This window comes from Mastomys coucha, unplaced genomic scaffold, assembly GCF_008632895.1.
Source record: "Mastomys coucha isolate ucsf_1 unplaced genomic scaffold, UCSF_Mcou_1 pScaffold14, whole genome shotgun sequence".
NCBI classification, from domain to species: domain Eukaryota; kingdom Metazoa; phylum Chordata; class Mammalia; order Rodentia; family Muridae; genus Mastomys; species Mastomys coucha.
The window spans coordinates 82,868,421-82,883,170 of record NW_022196896.1 but is presented as its reverse complement, the minus strand read 5'-3'; the positions used below and the strand labels follow the sequence as shown (position 1 = coordinate 82,883,170).

At 37.5% G+C, this 14,750-nt stretch overlaps 1 pseudogene; it reads left to right on the top strand.

Annotated features, from left to right (window-relative positions):
* Positions 1-10,538: 10,538 nt before the first annotated feature.
* On the top strand, positions 10,539-10,657 carry LOC116089562 (annotated as a pseudogene).
* Positions 10,658-14,750: the final 4,093 nt, after the last annotated feature.

The following is a 14,750-nucleotide window of genomic DNA, read 5'->3' as shown; positions in this document are numbered from 1 at the left end:
TGTGTGTGTGTGTGATTACTATACAGGCTTTCCAAGAAGAGGAGAAAAATGAACTGGGAAGCTAGGAGAGCTCCCTCTTGGGGTAGCATTATACAGGTTCATATTACAAAGTATTTCTCTACTATGTGAGCTGTGTTTCTCTTTCGTGTTTTCTTATCAGCTTCAATCATGGAAAATTTATTTTCATGTACTCTCCTGTCTTTCCAGTCTTATGACTTTTAAGATAAATGTTTTATTTTTAGATAGCATTTGTTGGATTATATCTGTCTAGAAGTAAGAATATACATACTGTTTGGGCATGAGTAGGGGAGCAGTGTGATCAGCTCTTCTTAATATAGATCTGGAGAAATATTCTATTTAACAATACAATTATTTTACTCATTTAAAACAGAATGCTAGGTAGCATTTCTCTGGTCCTCTTACAGTTAGGTGTGGTCACATGACTGGATTCTGGGCAATGGGAATCAGAGGAAAGTAATATGTACAATTTTGGCTTAGTGTTCATGATTTCCGTGTGTTCATTCCCCTTTTGGCTGGCTAGAAGGCAGACATCATCCAGAAAGCTAAAAGGCAGAGTCGCAATATGGAGAGAGGAAGCATACACAGTGAGCCAGTCGCCGAGTTTCCCTTGGGACTCAGATCAATTACACAGATCTTGTAATACCTTCAAGACATTAATGCTAGATTCCTGGATGCTCCCAGCTTTGACTCTTGGTGACTTCATATATTACCCTTTGTAGTGTATTTCTGTATTTTATATTAACTACTTCTGATAATGCATATCTCTTAAAAACACTCATTGCTGATCTTTTTTTTGCTTTCCAGTTGTTCTTTTCTAAATTGTATAAGTTTTTCAACTACCTTCTGGATCCATAAGTTCTGGTTCCCAGAGACCACGTTTCCTCTCACTGGCTCTAATACATAGCTGCAAACATAATCATACAGCCTTTATAACATAGGAAAAATCTTCTCCACAGAAGGCACTGCTGTGACAGCACTGAAGAACGTGGTCAAGAAAGTTCCATTTTTATCATTGCACAGTGAGACTGAGGTGGTATAAGCCTTGACTTTGAAGAATAGTTCTCTTCCTGAATACATTTTCTATCAAGATGTTTTTAAAAGTCTCATTTAGTAAAGGCCAATCTCAAAGCTTCTGCATGGAATACATGGTTTGTATAAAAAAGATGAAATTATCATTATTTTTCACATTTATGTACTTGAGGCCCTATAAATAAAGTGAGTGACTTTGAAATCTTGCCAGTTTTAATACTGAGCTGATTAAAGTGGGAAATATTTTTCTCACTTTTATCTTTTGGTTGCATTGGAATGATTGGCTATTAAATTGAGATATGTTTAAAATTATCTCTGAGGATCCCCAAGAATAGATAGGAGTGTTAAAGTTTGTCTTTCTCTCTCTGATTTGTGGTGTTATATCACATGGCAAACACCTGCCTAATCCTCCTAATAGAAAGAGGGTCTTTACAAAAGAAACACACTGTATGAGGACTATTTTTCCAACTCATATTTTCCTTGTACAGGATAAATATCACTAAAAGCCTGGTATCCCCTTTCTCCACTGTCCAGGCCTTTCTAATGGTGAGAGCTATACCTGCTGGGGCTTGATGAAGACACATACAGTTATGTATCGATAAACTGTTACTATTTAAAACTTTGATTTTTACATTCATTTCAGGGAAGAGTTCAACAAAATTCTGTCACTACAAAGGAAATGTATTTTATAATTTCCATGCATTTTCTAAATAGAATGTCTTCACACAAGGATTAGCAATAAAATACATCCTTCATATTTCTTTATAACCTTCACTTGTTGGAGAGGGTGAAGGAGGCTTCAAACACATTGGATCTTACTGCTTGAAGAATATCTTTTAAGTAAAAAGGATATAATGACAACCTTATAACTTAGAGAGCTCTTGACAGTCAATTTAATTAAGTGCTTGAAATCCTTTTTGTTTATTCAACACTTTTTGAGATTTTTACATATGCCAATAAGGAACTTTTAAGTTCTAGGTTCCATGCATTACTTTTATGTAAATTTAACGCACTAAATTGACACATAAGCTGGCATTTGAAAGCTGTGCAGTAGTGAGGCTAGAGACGTGGTTTGAAATTCCTGAAATCCTTTAAGCTCTTAGCATTGTGAAAATCATGAAATGGGCCCTCTGACTGTGCGTTAGGGTGGAGAGGAACTGTGGGAAAAAGGACGGTCTGAATGGATGTTTAACTTTGTCTCTTGTCACTCTTAGCTTTAAAATTCCCACATTAAAGAATGAAATCATATTTTGTTTGAAAAATACATTCATAGACTTTGTGGTGAGTTGATAAGGTTATATGAGTAGTTCAGATCCAATTTAAGCATTTTATTCAAGCTAAGAACATGGTATAATATACAACACACACATCGTAGCCTGAGGATGTGTAATAAATCACCATGTGTTCTCTTTCACTTTATTGAGAATTTATGGTACAAATTTTGTCTAAGAAGTTTGAGAGTTATGAGAAAACCATATGTATTTATAAGTGAGATCCATTTGGAAGGACAACAGCATCATAGTTAGTTTGGTTGATATGACCCATAACTTTAAAGCAGGTCTTTGTTGAGTAAAATCCCTCTACTGTTTATTTGTGCTTACTTATCCAAGGAAAAGGGCAGCATTTACTGATGCAGTTTAGATAACTGAAATGATAACTCAATTTAAAAAAAATTGAAAGCATGGTAGAATATACATCACCCTAGTCGACTTAAGTTGTCAACTGAAGAACAGCCTTCATTCAGCTGGCCTGTGGGCATGTCCATAGGGAATTTTCTTTCTTTCTGTTTTGTTGTTGTTTGTTTTTCTATTTGTGTCTGGCATTCCTTCCTCCCTTCCTTCCTTCCTTTCTTCCTTCCTTCCTTTCTTCCTTCCTCCCTTCCTTCCTTCCTTCCTTCCTTCCTTCCTTCTTTCTTTCTTCCTTCCTCCCTCCTACCCTCTCTCTCCCTTCCTTCCTTTCTTCCTTCCTTTCTTTCTTTCTTTCTTTCTTTCTTTCTTTCTTCCTTCATTTCTTTCTTTTCTTCCTTCTTTCATATTAATTAATCAACTAATTAATCATATATCCCGACCAACCATAGTCTCCCCTTCTTTCTCTCCTCCCAGTCCTTCTTCTACTCTACCTTCCCATCACTCCTCCTTCACTTCTCATTTCTCTTCAGAAAAGGGCAGGCTTCCTATGGATATCAACCAGCCCTGGTGTATCGAGTTTCAGTAAGACTAGGTGCACCTTCTTCTGGTGAGACTAGATGAGGCAGAGGGGCATTTTCTTAACTGCTAATTGGTGAAGAAAGATCAAGCTCACTGTGGGCTTTGCCATCTATAGTCACGTGGTCTTGGGTTGTATAAGGTAGTTGACAAAGTTGGAATAAACAAGCTAGTAAATAGCACTCCTCTTCAGTCTCTGCTTCTGCTCCTGCCTTGAGTTCCTGCCTTGACTTCCCAGGATGAGTCAGTCACTGTATCATGTAAGCTAAACAAACCCTTTCCTTCCCAAATTGGTTTTCATCAAAAGCATATATAAATGGAAAAGAGTGGCAGATACTGGAGACTAAAGTATAAGGGGAGAATTAGGCATAGAAGGGATAGTGGGTGAGTTAACCAAAACTAAGAATGCACAAAAAAATAGCATTGATTTTTCCTCATGACCCATTATTGTTCTGTTAAATGAACATAGTAATAAAATGATTCCCAGTTACACATTGCTATACACATTGAAATCAGTGCATCACTAACCCTCAACAGAAGATGTTCTTGTGGTTGATGGTAACTAACACCAAGATCCACAGCTGGACAATTCTCCAAGAATGAAAGACTTAGGAACACTCAGGTCTAAATGGGATGTCTTTATCAAAGCCTTCCTCCCAGCCTTCAGGGATCTATGTAGAAGAGGAGGCATAAAGGTAATAAGAGCTAGAAGTAGTTAATGACTAAAAGGAAAGAGGGTTTTTTTTTTTCCTAATACAACAAAGCTGGCACTCATATGAACTCACAGAAGCTGTGACAGTATGTACAAGACCTGCATATGCCTAGGTTTCATAGCTAGATGGTTTCTATATAGGCTGCTGAGGGAGAAAAGCCCTCAGTGCTTATACCCAAATGTGGTGCAATAGCAGCATGCCTATGATGGGGAAACTATCTCTGGTTATATTTGAGGCCTCCTCAACAGGAGGAAACTTGATGTCTGGAACTGGAATCACAGTCAACAGTCTATGGGTGTTGGAAGTTATAGGCCCTCAGGTTGAATCTGGTGCTGTTGTTTTAGTAAATGGTCATGCTGTCTAAGAACATTCTAAATATTGATGTGCATACCCATAGACCTGGATTGCTTAACCTTGGTCAAAGAAACTTCTCTTTTTAGAGGTCAGGAGCCAATGGAGAGATGTATAAGTAGGCAAAGTTCTGAGAATAAGAGAGTGAGTGCTCAGCCCCAAACGTGACCTTCTATGTCAATCTCCCATCCTCAAGGCTCAGAAAACATGGAGGAAGAGAAGGTAAAAAGAACGTAATAATGGGAGGCTGTGGCAGAGTCTGTGAAATGATGTCTTCTGGACCTGATGTGGCCAGTGCACTGACGAACGTACAATAGCTATGCTTACTGGCACAAAGCTTGCACAATATCCAGCCAGCCAAAATTCTAGCATAGGTGGGGCAGATGCTCTCCAGGCCCTACCCATTACTGAGGAGCTAGGGGAAAGTACCAATTCCTTGGGAATGAAAATCATTCTTTTGTAAGAGTGTGGCCACTCATAGGATTGCTATTAGGCTCTGGTGGATAACACCACATGCCTGCACATACAGGCATCACTAACTGGATTTAGATTTTTCTATTTTTAAAGAAAAAAATAAGTAGTTGGTAGGGGAATATGTTGTAAAGGATGGGGTTAGACATGATCAGATATTATTTCATTGTATGCATGGAAATCTTAATAATAAAGAAACATTAATAAAAGAAAAATTTTGTACTACTCTCTTAGAATGATAAAGATAAAATAATTGCCTATTACTGTAGAGGCTTCCTAAAATATATACATACACACATATAAAAGGAGTTTAGATTGATTTACCCTATAATGGGCAACAAAGCCATGACTAGAAACCTCAGGCTAATAATCAAAGCACAAGGAATTGATTACTTTTGCTGGAGTTCTTACCCAGTAATTTCCTCAGGTTGCCAAACATTACTGTATATTGTCAATGCCCCTGGATTCCCTCTAGATTTTTATGGTAAACTATCATTGCTGAAGATAACACACACTTGAATTATATAACATGGAGAAATTAAATTTGCACTTATCTGGACACTTCATTGCTACTTGTTAGCTTCCGTGGTGCTGGAAGTTGCTTTGCATGCTGTCAGTATTAAACTGACTCCTAATGACTTACTGCTATTAGGGCCATCTCTCAACCCTCAGTAGTGAAGCTTCTCTTTGCAGAAGCTGGCAATTAACACGGAGACCTACAACTGGTTAAGGTCCACAGAATAAGAGACATTAGAATGCTCTGACCTTAATGGGATAACTTTATAATTCCCCTCCCTCCAAGACTCAGGCATTATTGAGAAAGAAAGGGCAGAAAGAGGGTAAGAGTCAGAGGTGGGGGATGACTACAAGGGAGCAGTGTTCTCTGGTTATAGTAGGGCAGTTGTATGTATGAATGCACATTGATTGTGACAGCATATAGAAGATCTCTGCAAGTTCAAGCTAGACAAAACCCCAATATCAGGAGGGGATGTAGGCCTGAAGTCCTATTCCTGGCAGAGGAGCTTTTGGCAATTGATAGCTGTTTGGAAAGGAAGAGTCAATTTTCTTTAAGTCTGTAGCCCAAGGTTGATCATGCTGTCTCTAATAGAAGGCTACATACCCAAGACTATATGGTCACTAGAGTTGGACTAGATAGGTTAAAGACAAAAGGACACAAAGTTGAGTGGATAGGAAAAGGGTGGCATTGGAAGGAGATGGGTGGGGGGGGGGCTGAATATGGTCAAAGTACTTTCTATGCAATTCTCAGATGACTAACTAATTAGAGTCTTTGTAAACATTGATTCGGGTGGCTCCTTGCCTCATCAATCCAGTTAAAAAATGGATAAATGAAGGCAATTATTGGTTATTTTTTTGGAAATAAGGAAATGCTCAGAAGTAGAGAAATGCAAGGAGAAGAGAGGCCAGCAGAGATGACGTTCACTGAGCTTGTGAGAGTACACCCAGCATCTGAGTCTTGTCTTCACCACATTCTTCTTGAGTGGCATGCTTCATCTGGGAGTTAGATGATTAATCCTAATGTAGCTCTCCAAGTAAATATTTAATTTTTACCCATAGGCTCTCATGCTGTGTGCACTACTGTCTTTTTCTGGGAAATGTATTCTTTAGAAGGAGCATTTTCTTCCAAGTAACTCTGCCCATATAAGGGAATCCTACAGTTCTGAATGCTTCTCATTCCAGTTCACTTGTTTCTGAATTAGGGTGATGCCCAGCCTACCCTGACTGATTTCATTTAGATGTTTTGGTTTTACTGTGGTGCAAAATAGTATACATTCAGCAGAAATCCCACTTTGAAATTTGGCTTCCTTTCCATGGGTAGGGGTATTCAGTCTGGCCCTCTTTTGTGATTCTGAACAGCAGCTGTGGCCTCAGCTCCCAGGGCACCCCTCGGTGATGAGGTTGCAGAAGTGGTGCTCTGTTAGGAACTGTGGTTTGTGTTGGGGAAGGTAGATGTTTCTGATGAATTGATGAATTGTCACTTGAAGTGCGCTGTGCTCCATTTAGAAAGCATGCAGATTCATCTCAGCTTTTATCCCCCACACTCTGTGTGTGTGTCCCCATACATCTGTGTGTCTATCCATATCTATATCATGCATATCTACATCTATATCTATCATATATGTATGTATATGTGTATACGTATGTATGCACGTATCTCTCTCTCTCTCTCTCTCTATCTATCTATCTATCTATCTACATATCTATAATCTGTCTGTCTATTATTCTCCTACTCTCTGGAGTCAGACTTTTGCTTGCTTCTTCAAATCTTGTTTCTTTTCTTTTGCACCTCCTCTAACATTTCAAGTCTCTTGCTTGTGAGCTTCTGCTTTACATGGCAATTCCCCTTGGGACCAGCATTTAGGGAACAAAAGATTGGCTATCTTTCCAGGACAGAGGATAAATGGAAACTTGTTTTCTGTGCTTTTAGTTACTTATAATAAAGACCAAAATGCCACATATTATTATTCTACCATTACATTTAGAAGACAGCAAATTGCAGGTATATTAGCAGTGTTTAAACCAGACAAGAAAATAAAACAACAGCAACTATTTTTAAATACTCTTGGGCCAGTCTTCTTCTTTTTAAAGTAGAATTTGGTTGCGTTGCAACATTATGCTTAATTTACCATTATTTTATGAACTTGGCAGAATTTTGCAAAACCGTACCACTTAAACATTTTGCTAAGTGAAATGTAGAAAGACTAAATCTGTGTTGAATCAAGCAGAGCACAAAATGTACTCTGAAGACTTTCAGGAATGAATGGAAATGAAGGGAAAGGCATGTTGTCTTTACTGATGAAATCGAGAGGCTATAAAATACATTTTCTTCTTTATTTTGCTGAAAATTTAAAATGCAAGGAACAATATCCAGAAATCATAGCACAAAGTATAATAGTAGGTATAATATCTGCAAAAAATAAAGATTGTAAACCATTTTAATGTATTTGATTTCCTACCTGCCACGGAATGAGAGGAGAGCTATTAAAGCCATTACCATCTGCTTCCTGAAATCCAGGTCTACACAGTGCACAAAGCAAGAGTGCTGGTGGCTCTGTGTCACATGGTGCTTGCATTAGCCAGATAAGGAGTTACCATTCATTCCAGAGGGAAGTTGGAATTCCTAAAACAAGCTCTCTTGTGGAGGCTTCTATTATAAGAAAAGGGTGTTAGAGACAGTGAACACACTCTGTAAAAGTGCCTTAAAAATCAAATCTATGTCAGAAAGTATGCCTGCTTATGTTTCTTTCCAGTCTCAGATGTCTCTAGAGCATATTTTAATTGTTCAATGCCTAACACATAAAACATGTACTTCTGAATATCCTCTCTGTGTTTTCTAAAGGGATGGTAAGTAGCTCCTATGTTGATAGCATTTGTGTGGACCCAGGGAAGTGGGACCAGAGCAGTGACCCTAACACAGACACTTGTCTGCAGAGGGATGGAGTTTAACTGGCATGTTATCTTGCTGTGCCCTAGAAATTTGTCTCCTCTTTTGTTTCTTCTCTTGTGTTACTGTCTAGTTTGTACTAATATGTGTCTTGGTTGCTTTAATGTGACTAATGGATTTAAAGTCACTTTATTTTCTGATATAGTCAAAGTTTATTACTGTTTCACTTGAATTGGAATGAAATCTTCAAATATATTTGATAAAAGATTGAGACACTTCTATGTGATATTTAACTAGTGTTCACTTTAACCAAAGGTTTTTTTATATATATATATCATCTCACATTTTCTGTATGTCTAAATTTAGAGAAAAATGTAAAAAATTATAGAAAATGTAGGCCAAGAGATTCTATTTTTAATTAAGATGATTTATAATTTTGATATATAAATAATTTTTATTTAAGGTTATTTAAAACAACTTGAAAATAATATGATTAATGGATAAAAGTATTTGGTATTCAAGACTTAAGTCCTAATATAGAATAATCAATATTCAGTTAGAATTATAGCTTGACAAGGGAATTTTAAACTTTGACCCTTGTAAATTTAAAGATTTAGATAGAACAATAATCTCACGTTTTGTTTTAATTTTTTTCTCCATGGATTTTTGTTTATTGGAATTTCATTGACTTTTCCCTGTTTCTGTTGAAGCCTAAGGCAGGGATTAGATCCTAGTCTCCTTTTACACCTGATTCAAACTCCATGAACTTCCTCATGAAGTCTTAAGAATGGGTAGCTGAAGTCCATTTTCCTTCTGAAAAATCTTGTGATCTCACTGATAGCCTTGTGTAGAATACAGATATAGTAGGCGTCTGTGGTGAATGATGGCCAAGCATAGAAGTAAAGGTTGTGAGAGTTCCTGTCTCCGAACACTGAGTCATCTCACTGGTATACAGTTGAGAGAACATGGCATGATGGGGATGGGAACTTAGAGATGGCCATTTGCTTAGTAACCACTGAGATGCTGTGTGACAAAACAAGCAAAATGTTCATTTCTACAATAGGAGAGAATAAGGCACCTACAACTGAACTCATTCATCTGTAGCAAAGTGACTTTTAATAAAGATGTTATGAAAATGTACTTGAGAAAGGCCAGTCTCTTCAATAACTAATAATGGAAAAAATTACAAATATACATAAAATGGTAAGCTAGATCTTCCCATCTTACCATGTACAAAACCAAACTCAGAATAGATGGAAGACTTGAATGCATCAAGGCCCACATAGAGGGAATATCTATGACATTGAAGTGATGGAGGAATTTCTGGATCAGCTCTCAAGAGCACAGGAGTAAACATTTACAGGTGAGAGTCTATTGAAGGAAAGTGCTTCTGTGCAGTAAAACATTGATGAAGTGAGAGGCAACCAGCAGAATGGAGGGAAATGTTGGCTACATATTCATCTCCCAGGGGCTAACCAAGTCATAGAAAGAACGTTTAAGAATCCTATAAATAATCTAACTGAGAAGTGAACATACACCTAATTCAACATTTCTCAAATAAAGATGTAGAAGAATGTTAATCCAGCAGCATGACTGCTCTGGCAAGGAATCACATCCAAAAAACTTCTAGGTCTGTGTGATCCAGCTGAATGACTCACCTTTAATCCCTCTGGGATTACAGACATACCCTCAGTACACTCCTCTAAACCCAAACAACAAAGAGAAGATTAGTTTGTGGAAGAAGGCAGCTATATTTGAAAGTGACATCTAACTGAGGGACAGACAGACTGACAAATCAGAGAAAGATTTGACATAATGAATTGGAGGTAGGATCTGCCCAACTCTCTTGAGAACAAGAGAGGAAAGAGAAGACGTATGAGAGCATTTGAGAAAGATAGGGATTGAGGCAGGGAGGCAGTTTTATCAGGACAGTTTACAGATACAGGTTGCAGGTCAAGATGGAATGAGCCAGAGAATGAGAAGTAGCCAGAAGATTAGAACAGATTGCGTTGAATCTGTAGATTGCTTTCAGCAAGCGGGCCATTTTTACTATATTAATCCTGCCAGTCCATGAGCATGGGAGATCTTTCCATCTTCTGAGATCTTCTTCGATTTCCTTCTTCAGAGACTTGAAGTTCTTGTCATACAGATCTTTTACTTACTTAGTTAGAATCATACCAAGGTATTTTATATTATTTGTGACTATTGTGAAGGGTGTTGTTCCCCTAATTTCTTCCTTAGCCTGTTTATCCTTTGTATAGAGGAAGGCCACTGATTTGCTTGAGTTAATTTTATAACCAGCTACTTTGCTGAAGTTGTTTATCAGGTTTAGAAGTTCTCTGGTGAGTCTATGGCCATACTACCCTGAACGTGTCTGATCTCGTATGATCTCGGAAGCTAAGCAGGGTCAGGCCTGGTTAGTACTTGGATGGAAGACCGCCTGGGAATACCAGATGCTGTAGGCTTAAAAAAAATACTATCATATCATCTGCAAATAGTGATAATTTGACTTCTTCCTTTCCAATTTGTATCCCTTTGATCTCCTTTTGTTGTCTAATTGCTCTGGCTAGGACTTCAAGTATAGTATTGAATAGGTAGAGAGAGAGTGGGCAGCCTTGCCTAGTCCCTGATTTTAGTGGGATTGCTTCAAGTTGAGACTCATGGCTCCAGCAGCATATGTATAGCAAAGGATGGCCTAGTCAGTCATCAATGGGAGGAGAGGCCCTTGGTCCTGTGAAGGTTTATGCCCCAGTGTAGGGGAATGCCAGGGCCAGGAAGTGGGAGAGGGTGGGTTGGTGAGCAGGGGGAGGAGGGAGGAAATAGTGTTAGGTTTTTGTTTTGGTTTTTGATATTTTTTGAAGGGGTAACCAGGAGAGGAGATATCATTTTAAGTGTTAGTAAAGAAAATATATAATAATAATAAAAAAGAACTGATTGCCAGAGTTAGTTTGATGTCAGTTTGAATCAGTTAGCTTGGAAAGGAGTTTGAGTGAGAACAGCTGAGTTGAACCAGGCAGCCAGAGTTTAGAATGGACTAGAAAGGATGAGCTTATTCAGCAGTAAGCCTCTGAGACAATAATTACATCTTTTGAATAAAAGTTACATTTACATAAAAATACATAAGTCGTTGGAAAGTGATGAAAATATGTCCAGCATCACTAATCATGAGGTCAAAGTCAATCAAAACCACAATGAGCTCTTAGCCCATTCTGGTTAGAAAAAGACAGAAGATGGGTTCTGGAGAAGATGCAGAGAACAGAGATGTCATACCTAGTGTTAGTGGCGATGTAGCTACTATAGAGGTTCTGCAAGAGTTAAAAATAGAACCATCTTCTAATCCACAAATCCTACTTCTGGATATGTATCCAGAGGAAAAGAAATTAGTATGTCTGGGGAACATCTGTGTTAATGATTTTACAGCACTCTCACAATGGCTAAGAAATAGTATCATTGATGAAAGGCTAAGTCCTGAATCTGCTACATACACAGAATTGAGTGTTATCAGTCTTTATAAAGGTAAAATACAGCCATTTTTGACAAAATAAGTGATCATTACATTAGAGGTCATTACACAAAGTGAGACAACTTAGGCACAAATACTATGCTTCTATGACAGAATTAAACATGTTAATGTTAAAGAAGCTGAGAATACAATAATACTTTCCAAATGCTGGAGTGTTAGTAGGGAAATGGGACAGGAAATGTTGGTGGATTCTAGCTTTTAAAAAGCTGGAAAAGTATATTTTGAATATTTCACCATAATGAAATAATAAATGGGATAAAATTAATTTCTGTTACAAAATTTTGATGTATAAGTCTGATGCTCAGCAATGAGAAAATATATTAGAATGTTTAGGATGCTCTTTATCAGCGGTTCTTATATTTTTGGTTGTGAGCCTAGCCTTTAACGGCTGAGCCATCTCTCCAGCCCTTATCAGCAGTTCTTAATCCATGGAGGTTGCATATCAGATATTTGTACATCAGATATTTATATTACAATTCATAAGAGTAGCAAAATTACAATATGAGGGAGTGTATTAAAGAGTTGCAGCATTAGGAAGGCCAAGAACCATTGTTTTATGTTATTATAATCAATAAAAGTTGTTATAAAGGATATAGCTCAGTGGTGTTATAGCACTGGCCTAGTATATGTGAGGCCTCAGGTCCAATCCTTAGTACTAAAAAAGGAAATGTGGAAAAACTTGTGTTTTAAAAAAGTAACTCCTTTTCCTATGAAACATGCATAATCATTTACACTCTAGTCTTTTTATTTTATTATTCATTCCCAATCCTCTGTCCAATCAACAAAGACTGTTCTTTGCCAACTTTTGATCATGAAAAGCATAGCTTTACACACAATGCTTCCTATTTCATCATTATAAAGGTATATTGGTCAGGTAAGATACAGCATATTTTATTTAAGTTTGTTGGCTTGATTTATAACTTTTAAATATTTAGACATATGGTACGTGGGCCTTTATTTGTATTCTTGTCCCAGGAGAGACTGCATATAATAATTTTATAAGGTTAGAATTGCCATTCTCATCATTTAGAGAAGGGCCCTAAAGCACAAAGGAATTAAATAAATTGCTTAAGACAATCCAGTGGGTAAGTAGGAAGAGAGTGGACTGAACTTTTCATCCTGGTCTCCTCACCTCCCAAATCCCTCAAAAACACAGTATTCATTAGGAAGGATTGCAATCTCCACTGTGTCGCTGCTACAGGAAGAGATGGAGGATATACTAGTGAGGAGATGCCCCTCCTGTCCGCTACTCACTCAAGAAACATCAGGATAGACAGACAGAGAAGGAGAGGAGGGCAGAAAGGCACACGTCTATGCCAGTGTGTGTGTCAGAGGTTGAGGACCCGAGGCTGAGGCTAGAATAACTGTACAATAGCAAATCAGAGGATCTTTTCAAGTATTTTTTGTTTTATTTGAGGACCAAATTTCTACTATTTTACTATTTTACTATTTTAACTAAAGAAGAAAGCTGCCCCCAAGTCAGGGTGGATAGTAACATTCATTTGGAAACTAGCCTTTTGGGTCAAAATCTTGGCTCTCTCACTGAAAGCTGAATGTGCAACTGGAGAAATGAGTACACCCCTTGGTCTCAGTTGTTTTCATCTGCAAAGTGGGAATAATAGTAGCTACTTCCTCAGATAGTTTAGCATGAAGCCCTACTTAATATTTGAAAATTCAGAATGAGGCTTAAATATATGTATATATATATATATATATATAGTCATGAGCTCCCAGAATATTGATTTGGAACTTGATTAGTCAATTATTGGTGACTATTTCAAAATATTCCTATATTATTATTTACTAAATAATATTTTTAAAACATCAAGTGAAGTAACCTATTTTAAATGGTTCACTTGATCATTCTCTTGCTAATGAAAATGTTTAGGTAGTTTTCTTTCTGTATATAAAAATTTGATCTACCATCTCTTTCTAATGGTACAGTTTGAAGCCTCTTATGGACACATGCAAGCTGGGTAATATGATCAAAATACATGCAAGTTGGCTGCTTACTTGTAGATTTTTCTATTTTAAATTGTGTGCGTGTATGTGTGTGTGTGGTACATTTGTGTTTGTGGTGGTTCTTGTGTCTGTGCTTGTATATGTGGGGGCCAGACATCAACATTTGTTGTCTACTCTATCTCTTCCCTCTTGACTATAGAGCTCACTGCTTGCACTAGGTTTGCTGGCTAGAAATCTCCAGACATCCCTCCATCTCTAGGTGTGAAGCTCAGGATTATAGAACCCAGTTTTTATGTCATTGATGGGTATCTGGATGCTTATGCAATAATTACTACCCACCAGACCTGATTGGCTATTTAATTTATCATCATCATCATCATCATCACCATCAGCAACAGCAGCATCACCATATTTCATTGTATTTTATGTATATAGGTGATTATCTGAATGTGTTTGCACCATGTAACCTTAAAGTTGAATGCCCCTGTAACTAGTATCACAAACCATCATGAGCCACCAAGTGTGTATTGGGAATCAATTCTAGGTCTCTGGATAAACCGTCACCACTTATTATCACTGATCTCTCTCTCCAGCCCTGAATTGGCTATTGGTAGACAAAAACATCCCTCTTGGACAGACTCTTACTGCTTTATTTTGTTGACTCTTTTGAACAAATTATCTTCTAGTTGTCTAACTATACAAAGTAAAAGTAATCATTAAATAAGGCAGTTACTAGAGTATTTGAGCACATACATTGTTTAAATAATGCAGGCAGTGGCTGCAGAGATATCAGAAGGTAAGAGCTCTTCTTGCAGAGAGGACCTGGGTTCACTTCTCAGAGCACACAGTAGGCAGCTTCCAACCAACTGTAGTCACAGTTTCAGAATATCTGACACCTGGCCTCCTTAGGAATCTGCAAACTCATAGTGTACACACACACACACACACACACACACACACACACACACCATACAGCATACATACATAAATATAAAAGAATTGTTTTAAAAATATACAGACAATATGTATTTAATTTTAAAATTTTCCACAAATATTGCCAATGGAACAATGTA